The sequence below is a fragment of the Dendroctonus ponderosae genome, unplaced genomic scaffold (assembly GCF_020466585.1).
Source record: "Dendroctonus ponderosae isolate FM_Combo_2020 unplaced genomic scaffold, Dpon_F_20191213v2 Dpon_F_20191213_4, whole genome shotgun sequence".
Lineage (NCBI taxonomy): Eukaryota > Metazoa > Arthropoda > Insecta > Coleoptera > Curculionidae > Dendroctonus > Dendroctonus ponderosae.
In genome coordinates, this window is record NW_026018611.1 from 12,396,330 (window position 1) to 12,416,418 (window position 20,089).

General features: G+C 34.3%; 2 long non-coding RNA genes across 2 annotated transcripts; both read left to right on the forward strand.

Annotated features, from left to right (window-relative positions):
- The first annotated feature begins 1,292 nt into the window (after positions 1–1,292).
- Positions 1,293–1,737, forward strand: LOC125504291. The gene is made up of 2 exons (XR_007281412.1): positions 1,293–1,567; positions 1,628–1,737. It is a non-coding gene; the product is annotated as an uncharacterized LOC125504291 (long non-coding RNA).
- Positions 1,738–12,715: 10,978 nt separating this feature from the next.
- LOC109536539 lies at positions 12,716–13,273 on the forward strand. Its single transcript, XR_002171853.2, has 2 exons — positions 12,716–13,132; positions 13,237–13,273. It is a non-coding gene; the product is annotated as an uncharacterized LOC109536539 (long non-coding RNA).
- Positions 13,274–20,089: the final 6,816 nt, after the last annotated feature.

The following is a 20,089-nucleotide window of genomic DNA, read 5'->3' on the forward strand; positions in this document are numbered from 1 at the left end:
CAACAAGAACAAGTCGCAAAATGGATAACTCATTTCATAGTGTCAGTTTGCGACGTAATTAATGCTTCGGTAATCTGTAAATCTGCTGATAAATTTTTTGGCCTTTTCGTTTCTTTGGTACATTTAATTCTGTTTGGCACCCCGAGAAATGTGACATATCGACATACTCGATCTTTCATCGAACACATTGTTTATTACACTTATTCTAAAACTAGACTTTTATTGAAATTTAAAATTTGCCAACTAGAAAACGAGAACTTCAAGTCACCCCAAGCTTCTATTTCCACGCGTAATATTTTTTTATGGTTCCTTGTTTAAATTTATTTTTGTCTTTTGATTTTGTTTCTTCATCTTTCGCCTTTCACTCAATTCCGCTCATGCTTCCTGGTCGTTCATTTTGGCTGTATAAAAATGTGCTATTGTCTTGAATTTGCGTGATATTCATAGCATCATTGTAAATATGAAACATGATATCAAGTGATTACTTTCTTTTATTCACCGATTTTGTGTAGTGGTAGTCAGCTTTTGTAAGTTTCTTCATTTTTGACACAATATTTTTAATTCAGCTTCATTAGGCACGTTAAAAAACAGTGCACAAAGAGTTTTTAATAGGGCAACTTATCATACTGTCACGTCATTCATTTTATGGTGAATATGTAGAGTAGGTACTCACGAATTTTGTAATTTTTTTTCAGCGAGACATTTTCGCAACTAGTAGATAATACTAACTTTTTATTACTTAAATATGGCTCACAAAAAGTAAATGAGTAATTATTAGATCTCAGTGATCATCAATATCGGCTTGTAGTCGTTGAATGTTAGCATTGTGTTAAATGAAGCCGATTTTTCTGCATCTGCAATAAATGCTGTTGCGCAGTGGGTCTGATCACTCTGCTCTTTCAGAATAAACAGATGCATTTGTTTACATTTTTCTCAATGGTTCTCAATATGTGAACATCAATTTCATACACATTTATAAGTAGCATCCACAGAATATACCAGGAAAGCAGTAGCTAGTGATGAGCAATGCAAGACCAAAATTTGCATGGTTGCGTGCAACAGTAGCTGCGAATAGACTTGGGGTAACTTATATTAGTTTACTTTTTAAAACATGACTCGCAACTGTGACTGAATGAACAAATTAACCTGGAAATCACAATAAAACATAATAAAATATTCAACTTGTCAACACCGCGAACGAAAATATCGATTAATCTCAACATTAGCTACGCCTATGGTTAGCGATCAAGCGAGTATGTCCTCGAAATAATTTTAATTGATTAAAGTTCTCTGGCACTATTGGATTTTTCGGTCAAATAGGGACAAAAGAAAAAATACTGTTTGGACCAACGTTTTGGCTATATTTTAAACCATCTTCGGCTGAGAGAAAAGCAAATATGTTCCACGGACAACTACATTGTTTGACAGTGATTTTAAAAACATTATCCAGAGTAAACGAACGAAGAAAAACGGTAAAGAATTGAGTGTTTTTATTGTCCAGATAATGTGGCCCAAATTCCCAACTAATGCTGGTTTTATGCACCAGGAATAAGAAATAACGCATAGCGTATGCAATAAAAGAAATCAATCAGATTCAGTCGGTTTTGCATAATCATATTATTTTTAGGTTATGGATGACTAATGACGTTTGTTTATTCACATGTGTTCAGTGCTCTGATTAGAAATAGCTTTCACATATTAAAAATTACAGTAGGTATACAGTAAATATTTTATGGTTATTCAGACGAACAGCTCATTTGAACAGCTGAAGACACGACACGACGCTTGCGTTATCGGAATGATGCCTAACGAATAAGGTAGCTAAACCAACTTTTTTAATACAGAGATGTCGAACACACATTGCAGCTTGCCACTAATAGTCCTGCTGTTTGTATGTGTTGCTATTGATATATGCACATGCGCGGTTCATTTTGGTAAGGTTTTCCACTAATAACGTCTGCGCCTGCCATTATTTGTGCACTCTTTACCTACGTTTGGCACAATTTGAGGATTGCTTAAATAATTACTTCACTAGAGATACGAAGAACTTTAAACTACAAATATCTCAAGAAGGAAGGCCTGTAGAGACTTCTATCAAGAGACCGTGTTTTCATAAAACATGTGCATAAACACTAATCTCGTCATAAATAAGTGTTATTAGGCGATCAAAAAAGTATGCCATTTTAATTAAGTAGGATTCGCAGTTCCGCAGCCCCCTTTCAAAGTGCATAAATTCTAATTCTTCACCGCTTAAAACCGTCCCATACGAGATTTTGTTCTATAGTAGATAATTAATTGTCCTCCACTTTTTGATCTTAACTTGACGCACTCATATCAAAAACCGTCCACTTTTAGATTAGAAAAATTAGGTTAAAACATCATGTTTTCACCTTAGTAATCTGTGGTAGGATTTAATACAGACATTTTAAAGATCTTACTGTTTTTAAAGCTACCTAACCAAAACTCCGCATACCTAATGAACTGAATAATGCAATAACAGCAAAAAATAGACTTCTGCAACGCCGCTGTGTGAGACAAGTTCCGTCCCGTCTGAAATCCGGAAACTACGATATTCCCGGCGGATGTAACCGGCAACGTCGCTTGACTCAAATTTAAGGGTCGAGGTCATTGAAGCCCGACGGGAAAAACGTCTACCACTGCTTCCACTTCTCTTATTACTTTTTAATGCTAGCTTAGGCCTTTTAGCGAATTAACTACAAGTGACTATTTAGAACTACAAAACTAGAGTTCGTAAGTTTTGCTTCAAACTCAAGACATTCGGAGGTTAAACTCGAATTGAAAAATTAAATTTCCAAATAGGTGGTATAGGTATGATTGTTTGAGCTGGCAATAACGCATACATGGACTAGGTTCCCTCTTAAACTGGTCTTAAACTTAAGCTATTCAACAATTATTCTTTGAAGGCACGCTCTTCTTATTGGGTTAATGGAAAATTTTCACTGCATCGCAAAGGTCGCTTCTAAATTCCAGGTTTATACCTGGAATTACGTTAAAAAAAGTGAATCACTCTGCGTTGGGTATCGCGATATATGCAAATTGAAAATTACGCTATAGCGTAAAACGCGCATGTAAAAAAGTTATGAAAATATACAAAGTAGGTAATACTTCAGATAGTTTTTTGTATTAATTGCGTTTGTCCCAGATATATTAAGGAAATACTACCTTTGCTCGTCATTGACTCTTTTATCGTTTTACAGAAGCATAATAAGTAAAAGTTTTCCCAAGCGTCTAGATTTAGTTAGGAAAGCATAAATAGTCTGGCTGACATTTCAAGAACAGAAACCTGAAGTTCGAACTGTGCGAATATGAAAAGTTCGCTTTATTTCACAAGTTATTATTAACTATTTCTATAAGCGATATTTTTACAGGTAAAATAACATTTTTCCATTTTGGAAAGGCATTGTTTTGACGTCCTTCCACTCACAATTATACTCCACCAACTCCCACCAGTAATTTATTTTTAATTGGGTAAATACGGGATGTCAATTATTTCCAAAGCGTTTCTTAAATCAACACCTTGAGGGGCGGCACCGGAGGCGGAGTTGGTCGATTTCTATTGGCGCAGCGGCCCAACAATCAGAAGCAGCGCAAATAGCCTTGAATACCGGCTATGGGATTTCGGTTGGAAACAAAAGACATCTGGCTGGAATTTTTATGGTTGCCGTTGCCCATGAGGGTCGAATGACGGCGAAGAATGACGTCAGCGATAATGGGGCTCAATGTGGGTGGCGATAAACTGGCATTTGGTTTCTATTGATTTTGTCTGAACAGGGAATTGAAACAGTTTAGACAGATTTTGAGGGTACAGTTGATGGATTGGAGATCTCCATTTGGAGTGCATTCAACACCGGTAGGGGCAAATATGTATCGGAAAATTTGATTTTTCTAGGAGCGGGTCCGATTGAACAATTTCTCGCACGCGTTTCTGTTAGAAAGCTTTTACTGCACGCCGTGCGGGAAGTTAAGAAGGATTTGGAAAATGCTTAATTTAGAATTCATTTCAGTTATTAAGTGTAGTCTGTCTATTTGGATAGATCTATCTAATCTAAGATATTGTTCGAAGAGCGACAGTTAAAGAGTGAAGAGGATCTACCTTAAAGCTTTGCCAACATTTTTATCTCATTTAAGCAATTATTATGCTTGTCCTCATTCAGTTTATGTTTATGATATAAAAATGTTCCTAATCTTTTTTCAATGTGATCGAATCATGTTTATGCCATAATACCTAATCAGTTGAGTCTTCGGTAATGGGGCTGTCATACGGTAGTCGAAGGCACAGGGCAGTTCAATAAAAAGAAATTTCTCTGCTAAGGGAGCAGAAGAAAGAGCAGCACAATGGATTCATCGGATGAATGGCTTCCAAACGCAATATTGAAACCTGCTGGTAAGGCGAATTTAGATTCGTTAAGTTCCCGATAAATCAAAAGGACGATGTGAAAAAGCGTTTCACAACCTAATTTAACAAAAAAAGGATACATTTCAACGAAAAACTTCTTAAAGCCAACAACTTTGGTCGCATTATTCCTTGATAAAACATGTAGTAAAATGAACCAAGGCATTGACGTAATGTCGGCTGAGAATATTGTTGGACTTAGTTCCAAAATAATAAATGTGTAGTATTTGAATTTGAAACATGAGATCATGTTTTTTAGATTGAACCACGTGGCTGTGACGAACATGGTTCAATTTAATTCTTCAGTTTGTCCCATTACAGAGTTATATTAGGTTGTTCTGAGAACTAGGCATGGTACATTTTTATGCCTTAAACGAGTTGGTGATTTCAACTCCAATTAGAATAACTATGGACATAGTTCAAGATAATTCTCAGCCAACATTTATGGTAACAGCACATATGAAGCCAGAGATGAAGAGCGTAGGTACCTTTTGACCAAAGTGGCTCGCATTCTTGGTGTGGCTGGAGATTGCCGTCGGGCGAAACTTACACAAATAACTGTCAGTGACATCGAAGACAAAGGAAACCCCATTACAGTTAAAATAACGGACTACAAAAATCATCCCGCAAGATCATTTGTAAATCACAAGCAGTAAGCAATAGAACTTTCTTAAAATTGCATAGGAACTATGCTGAACGACATAGGCCATAACTTCATGCGTTTCTCGGCAACATTTTTTGCTGATTCTGGGGAAGCAATTGCAAGCATAAAACGGTTAGGAGGTTAGAAATCAACTATGGTAGCTGAAGGATTTCTGTGTACCTTCTTTGACGACTAGGGAGTAGAACGGCCGAGAGAAGTGGTGGGGGTTTTATGACAGTCGCCCGAAATGGTATTCTTGAAAAAAAATGAGAGAGGGAGCCGCTCCCCAGGGAGCGGGAGTGATCGACTGGTACGACCCAGTAGAAAAGGCATCTCGCCGGGTTTTCCAACCTCAAATCATATTTATTTATGTTTTGGGTCTGCGGAACGGGTGTATCGGTATTTTTTAACGAGTTGTGCTTAATTTAGTTTTAAAATGGAATTTGAGAATATCAATAATATCATATTAATTGACATGATAACTGAGGATGTGGATGATGTCATGGAATAATTTGGGGTTCAAAAACATCCCTGAGACAAGATATCCATTGATCTAACAGACCATAAAATTGTAAGTCCCGAAAATCAATGTACATAGTTGGTGGAGATGGTATTGTTCATTAAATATCCATTCGTTATGGATCCTACACGAGAATCAGCTTTGTCATTTGGGACCTGCTGTGGACAAATTCTATCAGTGATCCCTTTTGCTTGAGCGATAGCGGCCTTGATTTTTCACAATTTGCAATTGATTACATTGTGCTATTCTATTTTTCCTGAAAGGTATATTTACTTCAGTCTCTTTAAGGAACATAGACTCATTTTACGATCCATTATAAAGTACTGAAGGAAAGCGGCTACATAAATGAAATTACCCTTTTACTTTCAATTCGGTAAATGAATATCCTTAAGCAGTTAATACTGTATTCATTTTAATAGTATATTACCTTACCTCAATAGGGCACAGAAGCAATAAACCATGCTTAAAAAAACAAAAACTAATTTTTAGTAAGTAAGTAAATAACCGGTTTGGAAATAAATACGTACCAGCAGAAAGCGAAGTAATAAACGACCGTTCGTAGCTTAGATAAAGACAAATGCATGATTCTTAGATGTCTGTCTCTTTTAAAACCAAAGGTTGGTACGAGTTCCGCCACAATATTAAATAAATGACGTTGGCGAGCATGTCAGCCGTCAAAATTTTCTCAATTTTGATTGGTCAGATAAGCTGGCAACAGTGCTTGCAGGGACTGCGTGTTTACTGGGATTCCCTATCATTCAGGAATATTTTTTTTTTCGCTGGGGATCGTGAGCGAAGAACAAGTCCCTGGGATGTTCCCGGGGATACTCCCTTCTCTCAAAGTCAAGAAAAGACACACTGGGGGAGTAGCAGAAACAAGAAATGAACGTTCAGAGTAAAATTCGCAGCGTCTTTTAGACCTCACTGACCGAATCTTCAAATAAAGCCACCTTGCAGAACAGGCACTTGCAACAACAGTTACGTTCAGCTGTTAGTTTGCAAAATGCTATAAACTGTTCTTCTACCATTATATTAACAATAATAAAGTATATTAATGATTTGTTCTGTTAGTCTCCAAGTGCTCGTACATAATTATTATTTGTGTTCATATGTTTGTTGATATAAGATATTTTATTTTATATACATTGGACTCTGGGGTATTACTACCGTTAAAAGCAGCAAAAAATTTAATTTACATCAGGAAAATATTAATAATTCATAGACTTGCTTCAACGAATTTTAAAAGTGTGTTTGCGGCAGAGCACCTGTATTTCACGTGGCATAAACCTGATCATTTAATGTAGGAAAACAAAGCAACAAAAATTAAAATTTGTTAATGTCAGCAATCCCTATTGATAATGCAAATGCCGTTTAATTTCGAATGTAATTGATAACATAAAAACGCCAATAATTGATATAAAATACCTTACACCAGAATAAATGTGCAGTTTACAGGAGAACGACATTTATTTTGCATTCAAACTGGAAAAATTCAGGAGTTTATGTCCAACGTCTGACTATAAAATAATTTTCCAAAAATAAATAAACATTTTTGAAAAAACCCAAAACAGATTGCAGAAACTTCCACATCGTTCCACGTCGAAGAAATATAAAACGCAACAATATCATAAAATACAAGTGAATAATATGGGACTAAGCACGTTCTACAACTAGATGGCAACCAAGGGCAAAGAAAGACGAAACTTACCCGAAAGCTGCATCGTGCCACCTGGAAAGAAAAAGAAAATGTGTTTAGTAGAGCAGAAAATCTGTCCAAAGCCATTTTGCTCAAAACCGGCAAAACAAACACGGATAAATGTAAAGAATTCATAAAACTTCAGATGCGTTTTGAAAAACGAAACTCAGTTTAAAATCATTTTTACCAGCTTGCTGCAAGCTAGCGCCCCTCCATTTTCTATCCATTAAATCCTCAAAAAGCATGCACTACACTTGATCACACAATAAAAATTCAGTGCGAATTATAAACTTTCCTTAAGGGCCACAATGGTTCTATATTTTTAATCTAAGAACGCAACTCACACGACACAAAGGACTGGTGACTGATTTCGTCCATTGCCCGTAACAAAGTGAAAAATCAACCACTTTTTGTAAAACGCTCATGCGATATCTACATTTTGCCGCAGTCCGTAGAAACTGAACTCCAGAACCAACATGATGATATAACCATTTACTGGTTCGCCCTTTGTATGACTCATTTCATGATTTCTTTCCTGTGTAGTTCGATTTCACTTTTTTTCTTATTTCGTATTTTGTAGAAAGTACGTTTTCACACGGCAATACTCAGACAAACAGGTTTAAACGCCTTTGTATAATAGCCGTAAACAAACCCGCTTTCTCAGCCAAATATTAACAAATTCGGCGCGTTATACTTTTTATACTAAATTAAATTCTAGTCATCCATCGATTTTACTCAATTTTTGCGACATTTTTAACTTGATATTTTGTGTAAAAGCTTGCTAAATGACAGACTCACATTCAACTTATCAATGCTCCTTTGCTCGCATCATCAAATATCTAACTTCATTTCGACACGTGATCACCTCTGAGTCTTGGTAGATTTTCATACAACTTTGGACTTGGAAAATAAGTTTTTCGAATTTTCATCAAATTCTGATCCTCCACAGATTGATGTTTCCTCAAAAGGCTCCTTTGGCGGCATCATCCAGACCGACGGAAAATTTTGTTTCTCTTATTTGTTTCTTGATTCGTGCTCCTCGGAAAACATTGTCCGTAACTCGTTGGAAAAGTGTCTTGTTGTACTCGCTTGCCCGGGAAAGTGTAATTTTTTGCACTAGTTAGGAAAATAACTATATGGATTGAATTTCAAAATTTTAGGAAAAACTCTTAGAAATGGAATTTGTTGTGTGGGAACTTGCGACCAATTATAATGACACGATTGCTTACATACATATTTACAAATGGCAAAATGGGTCGGTTCTTCTTGTAAGTGACCGCTACGATCCACTTGAGATCATGTAAAGGGCAAACTTGACATTTTAGTGGAGTTTAGGTTTACCAGTATACAGTACAACTGGCTGCTGATCACAAGCAGAAAATAACTCTTAATGAAGTTTTCTCCTCAAACCCTAACGCAATAGACTCCAAGACTTAATTTCAAGAACATTAATTTGAGTTTCTCTGTGAACATCTTGTCTCGACACCGATCTTTCCTAGTGGTGCTTTTTATGTGGCAGATAACTCACTGCACTAGCGCAAACCTGGAGGGGCATTTCGAAAAATTGTCCTCGTTTTTCACCTTGACAGGGCCGAGACTCGAACGAATTAATCGACTCAAAATATGTCCAAGAACGTCCTTAGATCGTCAACTTGAGGAGAGGTATTGAAGACGCTTTCCATTCGAGTTTGAAACAAATGCATAAACAAATTAATCTCGATTAACATCAGGAAATTAAAAAAAATTGGAAAATATTAGGAATATGTATTTTAATATCTCCAAAACTACTCGAATTAGAGGAAAGGTGAGCAGAAAAACACACAGAGGAAATGTTAATAACAAGAAATTGGGACTATCTTTTAAAGAACTCAAGATGGCAAACAAAACCAGAGCAAAATAAATGCAGTTTTAAGTAGTAGGTACTTCGGAGTAAGGGATATAGTTATCTATTACTTCTATTGGATGGTACCAATACACTACTCTTCCGGGAAGAGATGCAAAATTATTGGCAAATGGCAAATGGCAAAATTATAATTGCACTCAAAAGCCGGACGGCAGGGTTCAATGCATTATATCTACACGATCGATTATGTGTAAGTTTTAAGAATATTTGCAGTGAATGTCGTAAAAAAACTACTGGAACTTCTCCCGAGATTAACATTACGCTTTATGTGTAATGCAATTAAGTACTAATTAAATTTCATTGAGTTCTTCTTTACTTTGCGGTTCATCTTTCCCGGAGTGTTATCTCGCAGATTTTGGGTCAGTTATACTACATAACGGTTTTTCATTTCCTTACTGTGTAAGAAATGGTCTCGCATTTTTTAGTCTTTAGTTATAATAGTTTGATGCATTTGTCAATAAACTTATTTCTGTGAAAATAACACCGAAATAATAAAGGTTATTTTCTTCCAGAATTACCAGGTATTGGTGACCACAATCGCAAATTCGTATCAGAAATAAAAATTGTTCCGTGGGGGCTTCTAGCACTATCAAACCTGGTTCGCCTCGGATTTAATGCAGTTCTTCAGTTAAATGTGGTACAGAAGTTTGAAAAAAACCCACCAGGGGACAAATGTGCTAGTTGTTTAATATCAAAACCTGAACTTGATTAAGTATAGACTATAAGCAATAAATTGAGAAACCTACACTTAAGGTTGAAACAATTTAAATAATAAAGAGCTGTTAGGTATACATCCAAAATGCGGTTTGAACAGAAGTGTCGCTTATTGTGCAAATCTGTTTTCAACAGACTCAAAATTCTTTAAAACCAGCATTTTTTATTTCTTTGCGTGAAGCGTTCACAACGTACGGCCCGTTAATATAAAGTGATCTTAAGTCAAAGGGCCGTGTTTCCCGTACAATAGTAAATGTTTCTCGACTGAAGTAGACAGTTTTTATAGGCTGGAGCCCTGTGCTGTATCACTTACGATAACCATTATGCTCTAACCTATAACCTATCAGCGACTCTAAATTACAAGTCGATTTCCTCTGAAAATCAACATGAATTATGGCTTTTCTCCTTTTTGCTGACAAGAGGAATGACAACATTTATTATTTCAATTTCCAATATATTCCAATAGTAAAAAGGTATTTCCAATAGTAAAAAGTGTAAAAAATTAAAATGTTATACCTCTCGAAAACGATAAATAAGTTATCAAATATACAAATGGTGCTTCAATCTGGCATGACAAAGTGCCAATATAAACATATATGGGAATTGGCATACCTACGTAAACAAAATAAGTAGGTGTTCAAAGAAGACAAAAGATAGAAAAAAGAAGACCGTCATCGAAGCAGCCAAATAAAAAAATATTTTGGAAGATTGAGAGAAGAACGAGTCAATAAACAACAGTCAATTAGGATGTCTGAATATCGCAAAATTTTTGACCCATTTTAAGTTTGAGCAATTGTAGGAGACAATATAAATCAGGCAGCAATGTCTCACCCAATCTCTTTTATTGACATTGCATGACATGACAAATACCTGCTTGCTGCTTCAAAAGTTTATCAACGTAAAATCCCTTTTGGAGACAAGACTCTTCCTTACTGATATCTAGATTCCAAGTGCTTCCATTTAATCAGAATTAAAGATTAAAGATAAGGTCAGAACCACCTGACTTGATATTGAAATTTTTACACTTTATTGGTATTGAATAGAAAGAAAATAGTGTAATTATTTGTGTTGTCCTGCCCATGTGCCTGTCACGCGAATATTCATTACAGGGTAGCATTCCCTAGGGTTTCAACCAGCCCATCCCTGGCCATCGGACACTAGAATGGCGCAGTTCAATTAAAAATAATCAGACGGACGATTCCTCTCCTTTTTTAGAATTTTAATATAATGCGAATGCAGCTTGACTTATATGTGAAATGTGATAAATGGGTATCAGGAAATAGATATCCAGTTCAACAGAATAGAGTCTATCTATGGGCCAAGTTACCAGTCCAATATTAATTTTGTCTGGAAATATCTTTTAAAGTTACTAAATTGTATGCAATATCGCAAACCTATGTGAAGAAATTAAAATTTTCTAAATGCTTTCAATCCCATAGTATAAATCGTTGATTCAAAATTAGATATTTATAAAATTGCTAAAATACCTAATATATATGAGGTCTCCTGAAAGATTGAAACTGTTTAAACGCCCAATTAAAAATATGGTCAGTAAAGTTCAAGTGATACTTTTTCTCCAGTTTTCCTGGAAAGTTTCTGTTGGTGTGCAACGGATAAATGCAGTCTTAATACCCCCAACGAAGGTTCCCGTTTTCTGACCTGAATTTAACTGCACCAGGGTGAGAAGGTCAAAATTCACAAAATACAGTAACCGAGTGTGCAATCAATCTATTTCCGAGACCCTTTTTTGTATCTACCTATATAGCGTATCGAATACACTCTTTATGTTCTATGTATCAATCAACTTATTATAAACATAAAGTCTTTACACTCCTGAATCAACCAATAGTTTCAAATAAATAAAATTACGGTTGAAGAAAAAATGTATTTAACTCTTGTGCAAATCTCCTTTCTGGTATTTAACCGCTGCCCGAACGAAAGAAACATCGGAGATTTGTTCTAAGAAATACTTTAGATTCTAGTTTCCAATGATGGCAAGGCTGAAGTCAGAAAGTGAAGTTGAGAAAGAAAGTGTCTCTTATGCTCAGCTCACAAACTTTCTGGCCAATCGTACTTCAATTGATTCTCCAATTATTTCAAAGTTAACTGAAAATGTTTGTAGTCAGGATTTTCATCCAAGTGTTCAAATAACACAATTTGCATTACTAGCACTGTGAATTTTTGAAGAATTTGAGCTAAACCTTCGTAGATTTTAAAACCTTCCAAAGAAGATTGTAAGATTAATCATGAAAGCTTATTATTCGTCATTCAAAAATAGTAATTGAACTAAAGATAAAGACGCGACCACGGTGGTGAACAAATCAAATGCAATAAGTTATTCTATTAAACTGCAGTCCGTTTAATTTTTCATTCACACTTAACGTTCGTATGTCTTGTGAAAAGAAAGTTGTGAAACCAAAAGTTATTCCGCTACTTAATACTTTCTGCAAGACAATTAAAACCGGCCGCAAAATTATTAATTCACGGAGGCAACACAGTCCGGAAAATTTAATTTCGTAGCAGTTGCTAGAGCAGAGCAGTAGCCGTAAAAGCAAATGATAGCTTCAAATTCTTACTTTACTTATTTTTTTTATTTCCTTTAATTTACCACTATTTACAATCTGTATAACAATCTGTATAACAATAAGTAAATTTGATAATAATGAATATGAAAATGACACAAGAAAGACATGAACTGGATTTAACATTATAAATCTCTTGTGCCACCCTCGTTGAGGGCTGTTAAATGGAAAGCGTTGATATTATATCATAGTCAGTAAAAATGGGTGGGCATCTGGATCAAGTGGAACGGTCTGGCATGCTACAATAACGAATGTAATCTAACAACTTACATAGAAAATTAAGTTTAATCTCCAGTTTTTAGAGAATTTTGTTCTTTTTGTGTAAAAATACATGTAGGTACTTGTAGAACATATACAAAGTCTGAATATTGTAGCACAATGTAATATCAATTTCAGGCCATCAAGATCGAAAAAAATCGATGTATATAAAAAGGCAACTTGAGAAAGAAGTTAATACTTTAACTCCAGCTAATGCTAAAAAGCATAAACCCAATTTTGGCAATTGTGGAAACACTAATTCTGAAAGCTTTGAGTTAGAACTTCAGAGTGATGAAGCTTCTAATGATGCCTTATATGTTAACCGACCTACATATCAGGAAATTTATCGGATTTTCCCTGGCTAGTGCTGGAGATAGAGAGGGTGGAAGAAAGTCCAGGCCGGTGAGTTATTTTTTCGTTTAATAATGGTTTCATACAAGTAGACAAATAGCCATTATTTGTTTTACAATTTTAGTAAAATCTAACTGAGTTTATTTTATTTCTAGGAACCGATATCAGGACAAAAATAAGATGTGCGTGTGACAAAAAAATTTTTGTTATTTAATTAATATATGTGGGTATTGTTCAATTAATATGTGCATTATTTAATATTCTGATTCCTCACAAAAAAATAATTGAAAATAATATGTCATTGTTAGGGTTGAATATTTATTTAAAATCTTTATATTCATTTAAATTTGAAGTGAAAGTGTTAGTCGGAGAATCGATCCAAACTCCAGAGGTGTGTCCGCCAATATTGAAATGTGAATTTATATATTTACTTTTAATTAAAATCGGATAATAAGAACTTGTTTTGAGTTTTTAAAACTTATAACATGTTGTTATTATCCGATTTTAATTAAAAAGAAGTATATATATATTCACATTTCAATATTGGCGCAATAATTATTAACAATATTGAGTCACCCACTATGTTGCATATAGCCAATATTGTACGAATATATTTTGCTATCTGGGATATGTATCCCAATATTTACTGAATATTGGAGTAACATATTTCACCAATATGTAATAATGTTCACATTTCAATATTGGCGCAATATTTATTAACAATATTGAGCCATCCAGTATGTTGCATGTAGCCAATATTGTACGAATATATTTTGCTAGCTGGGTTATTAGTTATTTGGGTATCAAGATTGCGTAATCTCAGTCGAGCACCCGAACAGAGAAATCGTCTACCTAATTGGTAAAATTTGCAAACTGAACTCTACTTTTATTCTAGTCGCGACAGAATCCGCCATCAAATAAGAAATCGGGAACGTGTAGCGTGCGAGAATTTGGTAACTTAAGGAGCGGATTGCTATAAGTAAAATAGACTATACGATTTACATGATTACCAAAGCTGACCCAACCATGACAGCATATTTTATTGCCTTGGTACAAAAATAATTAGTTAAATTTGGAAAAACTGCTGAAATATTTAGAAGTTTTGGGGCATCTCCCCCACTAGTTACCTGCTGTGTAAAAAACGTGCATTTAAATTGTTGTGTTTTATAATATTACACTGTGTGTGCTTTATAGGTCACAATAAGTATGCATTAACCTGATATCCAAGTACTGAAAAAGTGAATAAACTTAAAGGCGCCCGCAAGAATATGTTAACCGCTGCTTGAAACTCTATGAAGCGAGAACATCACTTTCAACAAACTGTTGCAAATCGGTTACTACTCCGATTTCCAACGATTTTCTTCAAAACACATTTGAGCATTTTCTGGTTCCAAAACCGAACCGGACAGACGTGCTTTTAAAGCCAAATTGAACATTCAACCATCTCCTTTAAGGCAATTGATGTACGTAACAATACAAATTACATCAAAGTCCGCCTCTGGATAGGCCAATTATTGCACCCACAAATGAAAGTATTGATTTCAAGGCGTGTATACTGAACGGATAACGCTTATTTACTTCAGCCAGTGACGCCGCTATATCAGGCAATTATAGGTTGCCTAGAGAATTTTTTTCCTATATAAATGCAGCGTTGATTTAACGTCAAGTTCTATTCAAGTTTGCTGAATCTGAATGAAAGTGGATTTATAAGTTGCCTTTAATTGATTCATATTGTGTGTGTGAAATGTTAAAGACCATTTTTACAAGATACATTAGCTATTAGTACTGGTGAATTATGAATTATGATTTTCAAACTAAGTCAACAAGGGGACAAGAGTTTGAAAAAAGTCACTGTCCAATCTGCAGTCAGTAACATGGGCTCACTATAAGAAAATTAGCATTGGCGATAAGTTTAATAGTGAAAAGCATTGGCGATTTTGCAAATAGCAAAAAGTCCGAGGATCATTGAAAAACAAAACTTACGCAATAAAGAGCTCTTTGGAAGTTATTTTTATTCGACAATTTAATCTTTTCGTAGTGATTTCCGGGTTCAAAAACAGAACGGTTTGAGTGGGTTGAAAATATGTGCAACTAATGTATAATTTTTGAGAAAATAACGCGATTGAAAGGCGACAGCATCAGATATATCGGATGTTAAGGTCTAAAATTGTTTATAAATCTTTAAGTTCCATTTCGCCTTTGTTACAGTTTTTTTTTACGTTAAGTTGAAATTTATAGAACCTTCTCTACTCCACTTTGCTAAACTGTAAGAAACTCATTCAATTCAAATGGAAACCGATTTTACCAAAACACAATCATAATTAATGCAAGTTCAGATCTCGAGATGCTAATTTCCTGCACCCTCAAAACCTGTTTTGAGCCTATCGCCACGGAACTAGCTGCTGTTGCCATCTACCGCTCTTCCGAGTGTCCCAGAATGGTTGGAAGTAGAACATAAGATATAATTTAAAGGAAACTTTCGGCATCATCACATCTCTGATGATGCCCAAATGTTCATGGTTTTTCATAGTCATAATTATCGCTTACTGTTTCTTAATAATTTACTTGCTTATTGCTTCTACGATAATTAGATAAACCTTTAGCTTTGACAAATTTCTTTACAGGAAACAATCAAGTCAGTCAGAAAATTAATAAAAACAGAACTGTCCTTAAATGAACTAAATCGTAAGTACTTACCAAATTCCATTCACTATAGCAATGTTGCCATAAGACTCCAAAAAATTCTTCAGCTGTTGCTGATTAACTGTAACATTAAAGAAAATACGTTTCAATGGAATGATCGCACTGGATTAGATACATCTATTTTAGATATAATCACAAAAGAAGCAGATACTTAAAGCGAACGATTCTAATATGTTTAAAATAGCAGTTGATCCAAATGCGGAAGTTACAATTAAATTATGGGATTGTCGTTCAGAAAGTGACTCATAATTAATGAGGCGCGAATTGTATCGTTTATTCATAAGCGTGTTTCACCATTGTTCCTCTTTCTTTTCAATAGACGCATTTGAGAGTTCTGTAGTGCTCTGTCTGAGATAATTCAAACGTTTGTTAGCTTTTACCTCTCGTTTTTACCAGCTTTCTCACTTTGAGGGATTCAAATTTGCGTAAACAAGAATAACTTTACAGCGCACTGTTATAATATTTTGTACATTGATATTTGTTTCAGTGGCACCCGTCCGCGGCGTTTCGATAGCTTTTATAACAAGTATTCTCAGAGTTGGAACAGCAATGAAAATTTTTGTTTTTAATATCCTTGGAAACCCTGGCAAAACAAACGAAGAGTTGGAAGCCTAATGATAAGATGGACGGACGATATTAAGGCCACGGCATCAAGAAATTGGTCACAAAAAACGCAAGATAGACAGATCTGGAAAGGTGAAGAGACCGCTTGAAGAGACCTATCTCCACCTGCCAAGAGATTAAGGTTTATAAAGAAGAAGAAGAATATCCATTTTTCAATAGCCAAACGTCGTTAGTAGAAGCTCTCAATTTTCAAATAAAAGTATACCGTAGAAGCAGGCCCAAACTAGAAAAACTATAATCAAAATAAAGATATTATAACATCATGCCCGATAGAAGAAATAATAGTTATAAATAAAGAATGCTCCGCCACTGGCTACAGAAAAGCGTATCCGAAACTGTGATAGGGTAAAAGTGGGGCATCTGGTTTCATGAAAAATGTCAAGGAGGTCTAGAAATATATATTTAGTTCGTATTGCCTGTGCTGCCCTCCAAGTGGCGAACACCGAGGCAACGAAGCACTGCCAGTTCTTCGATTGGCGAGGAGTCAATATTCTGGCCAATGACCGCAAGAGTCTGATGTTGGACTCGACTTTATCACTTTGCTAGTTGTGTGAAGTTCATATGGGCCTGTTGAGATGGCGCGGGATGTCTAGTACTGCTTAATTTCTTGTGAATTTGTTTATTATTTTTCAATAATTTATTAAAGGGATTAATACTACCACTAGTTAATTAATATCAATGAAAATCATTGCAACTAATTAATTATTGTCATTGTTTCTTTATTTAGTGCATGTTTATGATTTGTTTCATTATTTCCCGTAGTCATATTGCCTGTAAATATTACATATTCTTAAATGTGTTTTTTTATATCGGTGGCTAATAAAGACAAATTTAAGGATCATTTTAGCACAAATCAATAATATTCTATTCATAATTTATGTTGGAAAACACAGTTAAATTTGATTTTTGCTTTTCAGTTTATAAACACTACGAATAATTTAACTTCACTGAAACATCCACTAATGTTAGGCCAAGGTACTGGACAATAGAGATGCCAATTCAGAGCAATCGAACAAACTTCAATTCGATGGATTTTCATTTGATTTCTTCGTTGATTTTGGTTGAAAATTTGAATTTTCTTTCGGGTTTCAATTCTATGATTCGCTCAGGATTTGTTAGCCCATTTAATTTTAATTTATTATTAGATTAAAATAATCCAATTTCATTGAGTTTCTCCGAATTTTATTCGATATTTGTGTATTCACTTTTGACATTCATCATAAATGAAGTTCAATACAAAATTGTAGACTAGATAAATATTTTAATTTACTTACTTGATATAAAATATGAAATATTTCTCTAATTGTATTTTCCAGCCAAAACTATCTTCAAACAGTACCTACTTCTATCATTTGGACTCGTAAGTTAGAACTTAAAAACTGCTACCTACTTTGCAAAGATGGAAGTTCATTTGATTGGCCAATTGATGAGATTGTATTTATCACGATAATGTTTAGGATCTGTATTGTATATCAGACAAACTTCATTTTAGCCACAACTCGCTTGAGAGGTTTGGTTTCCAGGTACGTTTCCAGCAATTAGAATTGAAAACGATTTATTTTCAGTTATGGAATACTACTTAGTTAATAGAAATAAATCTGGTTGCTTCATTTATTGAAATAAAAAGCGATTCAAAACCAAAACCGTTTTAATGTTATTCTTAGCTGCATTCTAAAGTTTATTTATTATACTGAAAAACGAACGCATAATCTTTTCAGTGTTAGGGTATTAATTACTAGATTTGTCATCGTTTTCTCAAATAGTTTTCACTTTCTGCTTTTCGTTTCTGCTGTCTGTCTGACTGTGACAATGACTTAAATGAGCATAGGAAACCATACAAATTTAGGTGTTTGTATCTACTAACGAATTATAAAGACAGTCGCATTCTACAAACGATGGAGCATTAGAAAAGAAAAAGTAACAATTTTTCATAACAACTTATAAAATTTTTTTACTTTCATGGATATCGATAATAATTCGTTTTTTAGGTCCTGTTTAATACTTCATGTTCATTTTGACTCACTAGACGTTTGCTAAAAGAAATGATTTGCACTTGAAAACAATTGATTTTCGTTTGTCGTTTAAACTAACGTTTTTGAACCATTCAATTTCAATATTGATTTAAATTTTCTCAATACGGGTGCTTCCTTGCTCTCTAACTTGAGTTAGATACACTGATTAGTTAAACATTTACATATTAACATATTACATATTAACATTAGACATTAACTTATAAACCGTCTGAAAAAGTACATTGTTTAAATTTTATAGTTTTAGGTTTTTTGTCCGAAATATATCCATTATGGGGATATAAAATAGAGCAATTGAAAGACTAATAACACAACGGTATAAATTTTTGGATATCAATTTTCATTTGTAATTTATTTAAAAAAAACGAAATGAAAATTTTGAATTTCGGATATACCTATTATTTATTGGCACTATTTTCAAAGCTAGAGCGAACGCGTTTATACTTTACCCTAATAGCTTAAACTCGTCGTGAAGACCAGAATATTAGCTTAGCTGTCGACGTTTCGCCTATGAGAAACCATTGATTATGATTATTTTTATTTCAAAATTTTAAAAATTTGCAAATCGTTCAGAATTTAACCATGCTCAATATATTACTATTTACTTATGTTTTGATACTTAATTTTTCACAAACATATTTCGAAAATTCATCCTGCTCTATGACTGCCGGTGCGTTAATTTAGGTTCCTAAAATTTGCCATTAAATTCTCTTACACTTTGATTTGATTAATACTTCGTTATTAGTTTAAAGAGATGATCAGCATATCACTTCCATTCCATTCTTTAAGTAAGTGAGAAACTGAAATTAGTAACTTGACTGGATACTTCATCTTTTTCCATTTAACAATTTTATTTACATTTTTCGACCTTTCTAAACGGAACTTTGTCAGACTCGACACCTGTTGAAACATAGTGGTTGCTACTTGGTTTTGCTCAATACCCATCTCAGGCGAAAGAGGTACTATTGAAGTGTGACAAATAGGCTACTATCCGTAACTTGAAAAATACAATTGCAATAATTACGACTAGTTTAGGTATTAATGTCGTTCCTACAAATTTCCAGCGAAAAGATTTTTTCAAAAGCATCTTTAATTATTGGAAATCATCGCCACCGATTGTCCAATGAATGAGTTTATTGTTTAAGCTCTTGGTCATCCACATTTTGAAAAGCTTGTAATCATGTGTATCATATTATTTTTATGTAGTTCTATACAGAGTCCTTCGATACAGTTGCTGTATAAACAGTAATATAATTTAATATTTGCGACGAATTATGTGCACTATTAATAATTGATTTTGTTTTCTATCAGTAAAATTCTGTAAACCCAATCAAAATATTTAAATATCTACAGCTTGCTGTAGATATTTCATTGTTGTACTTTTCGTAGAATATGTAAATTACACTACATGAAAATATGTTCAATTTCTCTGGATGAAGATCTTCTGGGTCTTAAGGGACAATTAAAAATTACGGGTCAATAATTTTGAATTACAAAATAATTAAATTGTAGATAAGTTCTATATTGTTGAGGCGGATTCATTTTTTAAAAAACTTCTGGTTGGGTATTTCGCCTCAAAAATTTTTGTCTTTAAAAAAGACAGAATTTCCTCACGTCTTTTATTACAGATTGATAAATAGTGCTCCTATTT